This window comes from Tupaia chinensis, unplaced genomic scaffold, assembly GCF_000334495.1.
Source record: "Tupaia chinensis unplaced genomic scaffold, TupChi_1.0 Scaffold000146_1, whole genome shotgun sequence".
Taxonomy (NCBI): domain Eukaryota; kingdom Metazoa; phylum Chordata; class Mammalia; order Scandentia; family Tupaiidae; genus Tupaia; species Tupaia belangeri.
In genome coordinates this window covers 6,155,155-6,166,869 of record NW_006159616.1, presented here as the reverse complement: position 1 = coordinate 6,166,869, position 11,715 = coordinate 6,155,155, and positions in this window count along the sequence as shown.

The following is an 11,715-nucleotide window of genomic DNA, read 5'->3' as shown; positions in this document are numbered from 1 at the left end:
GAGAGCCTTGATCCTCCCACCCTGCCACAATTCCCCGAACCCCCCCCCCCGCCCCCTGGCCAACCTGCTGCAATCTCACCGGGAAAATGCTGGTGAGCGGCAGAGGATCCAGTTTGACTGAGAGCTTCCTGGACCTCAGGCTTGCCGGAACCCCTTTCCTCCCATCCCCGCCTCTCCTGAACAAGCCGGTCTCACCTGTGTGGTTCGGCCTCTGCTGGGGCCTCCGCGGCTCATCAGTAACCGTGAGAGGAGCAGTGGGCAGAATAAATCTCACTCTGGAATTAATGTAGCTCAGGAAAAAAGTACATTTACTCATTTCAACTTCTTGTTGCAAGACTCATAAGTGAATAAATCCAAAATAAATGTAACCGGGACAAAGGGAGAAGCCACGATAAATGCAATCCCGTGGCCCTAAGTGAAGACGAGGGCTCCGAGACAGTATTAAATTCCATCCCCCAAGGCTCATTTCATTTCAGACCCAGATTTCCACAAAATCGAGTTTTCTATCCGAGCTCAGCCCTGTCCTCCTCGTCCCCACTCCCTCCGCTGTAAAGGAGCCTTGGCTTCCCCTCCCCCGCCAGCTTCCTGGCTCTCATCCAAGCAGGGTGCCTGAGCTGTCTGCTCACAGGCCAGGTGGCTCCTCAAACTCTGAAGGTGTGGGAAGGCTTCAGCCACTCTGGGGGCCTGTGGCATCTGCTAGGGCTTCCAGGATTTGCATATCCTTCTCTGCAGCCCAGATGCCTAGGTGGAGTGTGAGCTGGCCTGCACTCACCTGAATAGCTCCAGATGCTTGGCCTGGGAGGGTGGGCACTCAGCCCTCAGGTGGGTGGGGATGTTCTGCATGGACGGGCCCTCTAGCCCAGAGGGCTAATGGTGTGCTGGGCAGAGCAGGGCCACGCTCACCTTTGTTCTTCATGGTAACCGACAGCTTCGGACCTCATCCTTGCCCTGCAGTCTACGGACATCCTTGGGGGTGAGGAACCCGAGGCCAGAAAACAGGGTAAGGGGCAGCTGGAGTCCTCCTTCTTAGGAGGGTCCCTAGCTGGCATGGGACGACTTGTCCCCTCCCCAAGGAGAGCTGCCCCAGTCCTTCTCCAGGAGGGTAAGCTCCACCATGCTGGGCCCACAGCGGCCTGCTCACAGTGGGCCCAGTCTGTGCTGGGCACGTGCAAGGTACCCCAGCTTCCTGTAGACTTGGTCGAATTGGTTGCCATGGCCCTCAGTGGCAGCTGGCTGTGTCCAGTCAGGTGGTCTCGGGCAGCCCTTCTCTTGCCCTCGCAGCCAGGCTGAGCACTTCACCATCCACGTGACCAGACTGAATTGACTGAGTATTGCATGCTGGTGAAAGGGTTCTGGGGGATCCGGCGAGATCCCTGACAGAGCTGACAGCTGTCTGTCACCAGAGCCAGCAGTGGTGCCTTTGTGTCAGGACTGTGCCCGAGCCTGCCTGCCCCTTCCCAGGCCCAGGCTGTGGGTGCCCATCTGCTGCTGGAAGGGGCAGCTTTACTTCGAACAGTGGTAATAGCTACCAGGTAGGGGCACCAGCTGTGTGCCCACTCCTTCCCACATGTTTATCTAGCCACTCATTCAATAAATAGTTTTTAAATTTACTCATTTATTTCCTCCATTCACGAGAGGGACAGAAAGAGCCAACACCCCCAATGGGGTCCTGGCAGTACACCCGCTCCCAGGTTTCAGCCAGCCCCGGATCGTGAGCAGGTGCCTGCCTGGCATACTCAGGGAGGTCTCCGGACTTGAACCAGGAACCTTACCGTGCAGGATTGCCTCACAGAGCGTTGCGTTTCACCGCTGCGCACCATGTGGCCTGCGCTCAGAACGCCGTGTGTACGCCGTGTGTGGGTGCCGACTGCTCGAGCTGCCCTGCCGTGTCATGCCCCGTTCCAGAGGGGGAGATGCTGAATCTCATCCTGTTATGTCGTAACGGAAGGAGTTACAGCATGAGCCTCACATTATGTAACATTTACATGAAGTGGAATTCATTCTCTGCTACACCGTGTTGTACTGCGCCACATCACGTCACATATCATTTCACGTTCCTATTGAGTCCTCCGAACAACCCTGCAGGGGTGGTGTTGTCACCTCACCCTCGGCTAACCTCAGTCTCCTCGTCTGTCACATGGAGCTGATGCCGTTTCCCTCCCTGAATGGTTGCAAGACTCACAAGGGCTAATGCGTGTGTCGGGCCTCGCTCAGCTCCTGACTCATCATCGCCATCTGGTAAGAGTCGCTCTTCATATGGCCACGGCAAGGCGGGCCCACAGAGCAGCTCTGTGGAGGGACCCAGGGCTTTGGTTCCTGCCCTGGAGGGGCGGGCGTTACCTTGTGGTGCAGGGATTGAGCATGAATCAAAAGGCATTCGACTCCTTGGGTGCGCTCCAACCTGGGGCTCCGGGGCAGGGCGCGGAGAGGCAGGTGTGGGCCGAGAGTGGCAGGTGTGAGCTCAGATTGTGGGGTCCCAGTCCTGGCCCTGCCGCTTCCTTGCCGTGGGAACTGGGGCAGATTGCTTACCCTTGTCGTCTCACCGGTCAAGTGGGACTCACCTGGTCTTGTTATTGGGCCCACTGAGGTGATGCAAAGGGCCTGCGGCAGAGCCTGTCCTGGACAGGGCATGTCTGGGCAGCACTGTGTAGGGCAGCCCAGCATATGGGGGCAGGCCAGGCGGTGATGGAACAACCTCGTTCTCCTGGTGAGGAACTGGGCTGGCACTCGGCTGAGATGCGAGAGTCCTCGCAAAGAGAATGGCTAATCAGTCTTGAAAGTGAAGCCCCTGGGCAAGGTAGTGGCTTTGTCAGGGCAGACAGGAGTAGGGGAAGTCCTTCCACCTGGTCCTCTGCTGAGCGCTCTGGGGCAGATCCAGGAGCCCCACCCTGGACTCTGACTCTCTCCGAACCTCCAAAGGACCCGAGTGGCGCCCAGGATGATGTAGGGAGGGGGCTGCCTACGGCTTCCAGAATCACAGCCCTAATCACCCATTTCCAGTTCCTTAAATCAGGCTTGTTTTTTATGCCTTTTTATTTTTTCACAGTCCAATGGTTTTTTAGTAGGATCACAAAGTTGTGAAGCCATCACCACCAGCAATTTCAGAACATCTCATCACTCCTAAAAGAAACTCCGCGTTATTTCACCGCCACCTCCCCGCTCCTCCCCTCCCCCAGGCCCTGGCAACCGCTCCTCTGCTTTTGGTATCTACGACATTGCCTGCTCTAGACATTTCACGGGAACGGTGTCACACGCTCTGGGGGCTTTTGTGACTGGCTTCTTCAGATTTATTTGATAGACTCCCACAAGTTCAGCGTTCCAGGGGGTCTACCAGATCATCTAACCAAATCCTTCCTGTTTCAGATGGGACAGGCAGGTCCAAAGAGGAAGAGAAACGTGACCCTCATCAGGGGCAGGACCTGCTCTTCCTCACGCTCCTGGGGCAGCCTGGGGTAGGAGCCTATTAAAGATGTGAACCCTGGGGCCTCATGGTGGCCAGTAGGTCTTGCTGTCCCCTTGACAGCCACCCCCGGCCCCACCATCCATCACCCATCATCTTGCAGTTATTTGTTTATGAGGTCAGCTTCTTTGCCAGCCTGGAGGGCAGGGCTCGAACCCTAGGGGACTCGTATGCCCAGCACCCAGCCTGGGTCTGATCAGTGTGTGTGAATTGATGTCTTTGCACGATCCCCATTATCGGTCATCCTGAAAGTGGGTCTGCATAAATGAAGGTGAGTGGGAGGCAGCTGCGGACCCCGTGGGGGTGTCGGGAGAGGGGTCCTGGGAAATGAGACAGAACTGGGTCGTCAAAGACAGCTCTCCCCATCCAGCTCGCCTGCTTCCTGCGTCTTGGTTTTTTCTCCTGCCCTTGTCTCTTCTGTCATTTCTCCTTGAGAATCAAGTTGTTTGGAAAAGAGAAAACCAGTTGCATAACTGTGTCCGTTGGCAGGCGCGTTCTAATTTTAAAAAATGTGTCACTCTCCAAGCTGTGCGTCCCTTAATCAGGCAATTACTTTATGATGTAGTATAGTTAAGGGGGGATAAAAAAAACCACCAACCCTTGAAATCTCAAACAATTTCTTCGGGAGAATTAATGTGGTAAATGTTTGACTTGAGCTCAAGAACATCTTCTGTTTCCATTTCTAAATGACAAAAGGGACACAGAAGAAAGGTAATAATTTGGTATTAATCAATCTCCTTCATTAAAATTAGCTCCTAAGCCTAGGGTGTCATGGAAACGGTAAATGCTGGGAGAAGAGCTTGGGGCCTGGGAAGGGCCTGGGGGACAGGGTTACTGGCGGGTGTGGTCTGAAGAGGACAGGATAGGACAGGACAGAATGGACATGCTGGCACCTAAATAGTAGCATTCACAAAGCAAATGCGTCCCATGTCCTAGCCCTTATTCCAAGCCTTTCGAGTACCTCCTTGCTTGGTACCCAGAGCAATCCTGAGACTCAGGTGTTGTTATGCCCATTTTACAGTTGGAGAAACCGAGTCAAGGGGAAATTAGAAAATGCGTCCAATACCGCTGGAAATAGTAGAACTGGGACTTGAAACTGCGTGTCCTGACTCCAGAGATCCTGCTCTACCGTTGCCTTGTTTTATCATCCTTAATGCCGTTTGCTTCCACTCAGACCTGACAGGACAAGCTATACCCTACAGGCCAGGAGAGGTTGCCGAGATGCCCTCAAAGGTATAGAAAGGAATTCATCATTTCTACCAAGCAGATTTTTGCCAAGGATGCCCTGAGTGAGAAGGAGTGAGACTCCCTACAGGACGGTTTGAGAGCCCTGAGTAGCTTATCTCCAGTAGCCCATGCTTTCTGGGACCCCATGCTTCAGCCAGAGTTGCCCCTTCTCCTGTACAAGATTCCAAGTCTTTCATGAGCTTCATGAGTTTCATGAATTCTCCCAAATGCCCAGCCTCCTAGGTCATGATGAACTAATACACGCTTGTCCTCAGCCTTCGGGGTCACGATGAACTAATACGTGCTTGTCCTCCATGACGTACATGTTGCTAAGTCTAAGAATCTCAGCTGGTGAGCTCAGCTTCTGCACAGGTTTGTGGAGGAAGCCTTCTGAGCTGGACGGGCAGGGGTGGGACAGGAGGGTTGATGTTGCATAATCCTGGGCTTTATCCCCACCCCTAACTCTCTCTCCCCAAATCTAAGCATTCAGACTCTTCCTTCCCATCCTCCCCAGCCCATTATTACATAGAACAGTAGACACAACCATTCTGGCTAGATCAGTCCCCATTTCTTCCCACTACTGTATCCCATCTTCCACACTGCAAACACGAGGTTGGCTGTCACAGAAAGTGGTGGGGATTGGACAGGATCTCAGCTGGACAAGACAACATTTTCATTAGGGGAGGTCGAGGGTAGTGGAGAATCCTCGCTGGAGAAGATATCTTTCCACTGTCATGGATGACATGTGTTATAGTAGCAATCCTCTTTATCTGCTAAAATGTCTTGAGTGTGAAGTCCAAAGGTCTCATGACAACATTTCCACCAAAGAACAGCTGGCTGCCACTCCCATGGAAGGCACATGCTTGTGGGCAATAGGGTGTTTCTGCCTGGGGAGTCCCCAGAAGACACCAGGGCCTCTGACAAGTAGAAATGGGAATCCCTAGACAAGTAATCGCTCCATGTTAGGCTTCAGGCCTTAGGCACTCATTCCTTGACCACTATGCTTTCTTTCTTCCAAACAATAGGGTCTATTTTCGTATCTGCTGAGGAAGATATGCCCCATGACCCTTTAATCATTCATAACATTGGTACAAAACATTTATGAAATCTTTCTTTATGGGTACTTGGACTCTGGAGCAGCTTGGGAGTCCTCCCGGTGATGCCATTTCAATATCTGCCTATCGCTTGGTTATCCTGGTAAGAATTTACAAGAGACAGTGCCTGCCTGGATTCATGCATCTAGACATTCAAAGAAGTATATATTGTGCCCTGAATGTGCCCCAGTCACTAGGGACAAATGCTGTGGTGGGAAACACAACCCAGTGGACCAAGAATATGGCATTTGGACAGGTAATAAAACATGGCGCCTGTCAGGGTGCAGGGCTGATTTTCAGGAGGGAGGGATTTAATACAGGGGATTATGTGTGTTTATGAAACCACCAGAAGGTCTGAAAAGCAAACCTAGGCTCTGAAAATGATTTAAGTCTGGACCACAAGGCCACCTCAAGACTACTCTAGATGCCCTACTGCCTGGGCTTGAACCACCATTACTGATGACCCATCCCTACACATGAGGAGGCAGTGAGACATCTCATGCTGAGGTCCGGTGACTGGAAGTCAGCTCATGAAGCTATCCAGTCCTGCTAACCCCCTTCATGACACTGGGTTGCTGGCAGATGAGCCTGGAGATGTACTACAGGGAAACCTCAGGTAACCTCAGCAGCAGGGAGCACTGGATGCCATGGAGAGATGGCATCTGCTTGGTGGGGGCCTCCCAAATGTCAGGCACACCTGCTAGTGAACCCTCATATTATCCTGAGGCCTAGCTGCAAAGGAATGTGGGAAATGGGGATTTCAACCTCCTATACCATGAGGTCCAGGGGACACTGAAAAGGGACTGCACTGACAGATGCGGTCAGAACAACCATGGGAGGTTGAGGACAAGACCTGTGAGGTTCTGTGGTCATATGATGGTGAGTGCAGGCTATGTGATTAGTGGCAGCATCTCTGAGGAAGGTGATGTCTGGGCTGATATCTGTACGGTGCAGGTGGAGTGCTTCAGGTCAGTCGAGCAGCTTCTGCAAAGGCCCTGAGACTGTAGAGAGCAGTCCAAATCCAAGCAAACATCATGACCTTTAAGACACATGCAGAAACGCACTTCCAAGGGCAGTCATTTGCAGGGCAATGAACACCATTGACATATGAATATGCTAGCTGTCTATGTTTGAAATTGTACAGCAGTATTGGTTTAAAGGAAGTTACATGTGTTCATCAGAATTGGTCCAAGAAGATTAGAGAAAAAACTTACATAAAACTGTATGGTGGCAACTGTCTTCTCGTCTTCAACTGATTAACATCTGAAAGCAGCTGCTTTGCTTTTCACTTCCCCTTCCTCTATTTTCTACCCTTTGAAAGAATAAACCTGGGACCAGCTCAGGGCTGTGGCTATCTCTGTCAGAGAAGTCAGGTCCACTGATCCCTGCTTTTCTTTACTTGTATGTCTTTGTGTGTTTATTTTTATGTTTATTTCTAATCTACAAGCCCCCCCCCACACACACACACACACACACTCAGAAAATGTGTTTATCTGTGCAGGTCACGGCATGAAATGGTGTGGAGGGTTGCACAGCATGCTGTGATAGTATGAATAATTGCTCAGCTGGCGTTCACTTCCTTTCCCTTCCATGGGGTGATATGCGGTTCCCTGACCCCTTGATGCTGGACTTATATTTGTGACCTGCTTTGACTGTGTAGGACAGGAGCAGAGGCCTGGCTTGACACGGTTTATTGCATCCAGGTACTCTACCATGAGAAGACCCTCCCTGGACTTACAGAGCTCCTGGCAGAACTGTGGGGTGCCAGATTTTTACAGGACCGTATAGACCCTGTTAAAAATACTGAAAACTTCCTATTTTACACAGGGGAAAGCCAAGGCCAAGGGAGGTAAAGTGCCAATGACATACAGGGGTTCAGGAGAAGAGCTGGAGCAGGAGCCCACGCCTCCTATATCCCACCTCCACTCCTGTCTTCCCTTCAGCCTCGTGACAACACTAACCATTCAGGAGCAGTCTCAACAACTATGACTGAGTTGTCTCTGATGGAGACAGTGCTGCTCAATTGGGACTCGTTAAGATCCCCAGGTACAAATGAGCAAACTGGGTGCCCAGGAAGGTTCCATATTCTGCTCAACACCTCACACTGCTGCATTGACCCCAGTGTCCAAGACCCTAATCACTGGACACCACTGCTCTTCACCAGCTTGGACCTTTTTTTTTTCCCCTTTCTTTTCTTTTTTTTTTTTTTCTCTCTCTCTTCTTCCTTCCTTCCTTCCTTCCTTCCTTCCTTCCTTCCTTCCTTCCTTCCTTCCTTCCTTCCTTTTGCTCTCTCTCTCTCTTTCTTTTCCTTCCTTCCTTCCTTCCTTTTTTCTTTTTTCCCTCCCTCCCTTCCTGCTTCCTTCCTTCCTTCTTTCTTCTTTCTTTTTCTTTTTCTTTCTTTCCTTTTTTTTAAGTTTTTTTTTTTTCCATAGAGTGTGTGTAAAAGTGAGAAATCACCCCCCAGGTTATGGCCATGATGCAACTCCTTCTCCAATCTCCTCTCAGGATTTTGGGCATGCACACAACTTTACTGGTGTAATTTTAAAGTTGCTGGGTCCAGGACTTGAACTGAAGTAGGCCATATGGGATTCTAGTGAATTAACGACTATACCACCTGCTGGCCCCCCAGCCTAGGCTTTTCATCTCAGCTGTGCTGAGCTGGACTGCCACAGAGGGTTGCCCACATGGATACCAGCTTCTCTCTGAAGCTCACAACCCCACTCTGACTCACGTGGGCTAAATTTACACCTCAGGCAGCAGCACAGGGACTGTTTCTAGGTGAGTGGGAGATTCAGATCCCACTGTGTGGTTCTGGTCATCGTGGCTCCTTTGTTGTTGGTAAACACCTACCCAAATGCCTGTGGTGTGATTTCCTCTACAGAAGGGAGCTCACAAAGCAGGCGTAGCCCATGTCAAATGGGAAGTGACAAGGGCAAGGGACACTGAGGGGAGTACAGGGGGTAGGGGTGCAGGCAACAGCTACTCCGAGCTGCCTGGGGAAGGAGGCAGGAAAGAACTCCAAGTAGAGCCCTGCCACAGTCCAGCCGGGGCTCAAGTAACTGAGCTGCCTCCCATATTGAGCTCCATGGAGCCACAGGACCTCTCGAATGTCAGCTGTCCCATGTTTCCTAGCTGTGCTTCCTGAGCATGTGGCAGCAGGGTATTCCCTGGCCCTTGTCCTCAGGTGAGGCCATGTGACTAGTTCTGGCAAGATGACAGTGCCCTGTGTCTCTTCCCTACTGGGACGTCAATGGCTATGTGAGACCCTGAGGAATTCTCTTCCCCAGGCTGGGAAGTACCTGCTAGGAGGGGTGGTGGGTGACCATGAGGAGTAAATGTCCCCTGTCAACCTGCAGTGGACATTTACTCCTGGACAAATTATGGCTGAGAAACACACCTTTGTGGTTTTAAGCCATTTTGGAAATGTTACTGTAGCATATGGAATCTAGCCTCTCAGATAAAAATGACCCAGTGAGAGGACCAGCAGATGGCATAATGGTTACACACTGGACTCCCATGTAGTTGATAGTGGTCTGAATCCCAGATCCAGTAGCTTAAAACTCAGGTTGGGCATGTGTGTTGTGCATGCCCAAAATCCTGAGAGGAGAATGGAGGAGAGGGGATTGTGGTGTGACATCCCCTCTGGGGAGGGTGCTTTCTTGCTTTTCTGTCTCTCTGTTTCTATCTCTCTGGTGAGTGCATACACCCTATAGCTAAAAATCTTTCACATAAAAACAACAAAACAAAACAAAACAAAACAAAACAAAACAAAACAAAAAACTGACCCAGTGAGAGTGGGAAATGCTGCAATTATATATTGGGTTGTCCAAAATGTGATGACATATTTTTCTATACAAAAATGCATCTTGACTTTTCTAATGACCTAATATGTCTCAGAGACTTACAGGTACATGCTCACAGTTAAGGATCCTGGGGAAGGAAAAAAACAGAGGAGAGAGGGAGTTGCTGCCTTTGGTTTAATTCAAGGTTTCCCAAACTCATGGACTAACAATTCCTCCTTTCCTTTCTGTGGTACCTCGTAAATAAAGGCACCACCTTTGGGAAGGGCCAGTCTGGAATGCCCAGGACAGCAAATGACACAGGAATCTCCCAGAAGCTCTCCTAATTCAAGGGGTCCCTCTGGAAGCTGTCTCATCTTAGATACCCTCGTGGGCAGTGCTGAGGAGGGGTAGCATCCGGAAAGAAATTGAGTACTCAGGTGTCAGAAATCTGCTTCTAAACCCATTTCAGTCCTACGCCACCAGCTTCCAGCCTATGGAAGTCAGCTCCCGTCTCCACTCCTCCGCGCCCTTCCTCGGCACCCCGGCTGATGGGAAGGATGGACTAACTCTGCAAAGTGCTTGGCAGGCTGGAAGTGGCAACCTCGGCCCGTTGCCATTGTCCCAGATGTGCAGGCAGCTGCCTGAAGGGTGGACTGCAGCCATGCAGTGAGCACGGAGCCAGGACACATGGAACCTGCCAGGGACAGGTGGAGTGATCTGGAGAGTGTGACGGAAGTGGAGGGTCATAGCAAACAGCCCGCTAATTACCCCAGACACCCCCGTCTCACCTGGCAGGGCATCAGATTCCATGCGAATTTCCAGACTGAGATCCCCAGGCAAGCACTGGAGCTAACCCACTGCCCACAGGCCCAGGGAGATGAGGCTTAGCCTCAGATTCTCTGGCTGGGACTTGCCATTGGCTGGAACCCAGGAAAAGAGGCCCTGAACCTCCTGTCTCCATCCAGACCCCTCCAGGCTCAGCTTTCAGTGTCTAAGCTGTCTTCCATGGAGCCTCAAAAGGTGCCTGCCATTTCCATATTCTGAGTCCCCTCAGGGACTCTCCCAGCCTTAGGCCCAACAAGTTTCCAAGCTGTGGACAGATGTTCCTATGTCCTCTTGAGGGACTGAAATGTACTGGCTCCAAACTGGTGCTCTCTTCTCTGGGTCTCAGCTAAACATCAGAAATAGGGCAGCCCCTACCTCCCTCCCTTTCTCCCTCTCTCCCTTTCCTCCTTCCTTCTTTCTTTTCTCCCCTCCTTCTTTCCTTCCTTTCTTCCTTCCTTCCTTCCTTTCTTCCTCCTTCCCTCCCTCTCTCCTTTCCTTTCTTTCTTTTCTTTTTCTTTCTTTCTCCTTTTCTTTTTCTTCTTTCTCTCTTTTTCTTTCTTTCACTCCTTGTCTTTTCTTTCTTCTCTTCTTTCTCCTTTTGTTCTCCCTTTCTCTCTCTTTCAAGCCTCTCTTTCTTTTTTAGGCCAGGGACTCTTTCTTTTGCATGAAATCTGAGACGGGGTCTGATATGTGAACAGGAGAAGAGCAGAGTGCTCTGGAGAGAAGGGCAGGAGGCTCACCTGGCTAGAGGACAGCTTCCATCTTTCCTCCTCTCTCACGTCCACCTACTCCCCTAGAAGTCCTGGGCTTCTCAGTGCACAGTATAAAGGTCAGTGGATTCAACCCATGTGGAGATCCTCCCAGCCCAAGGACGCCCACAGCTCCATGAGATGGGCCTTTACTGCCTCACCCTCCCAGCACCCCTGGACACACACACTTGCATTTCCGGGGACCACACGGGGATCCTCTGGCCCTCGCTCCCATGAACCAGCCAGCCACTGCCTCCCTTGCTTCTAATCCCTAGGCTGATTCCCCAGAGGCCTCCACCACTGTCCAGAGCTGTCAGGAAACTCAGGGGACAACTGTCCAAGAGGTCGGAGTTGGCCCAATCCCCTTCCAGGCCAGCTCCCCAGCAAGGAGCAGCTGCGCTCAGACACTAGAGGATGTTTTCTGGCCTGCCTGGGGCTCCCTAAGTTTTCCAGGACCTCAGCTCGCCAAGCCAGGACTGGTGCTACGCCCCCGTCTGGGACAGGGACCGGGCCACCTTCCCCACTGGGAACAAGCATCACAGGCCTCTCTGGCTCCAGAAGCCCCCCTTTACAACAAC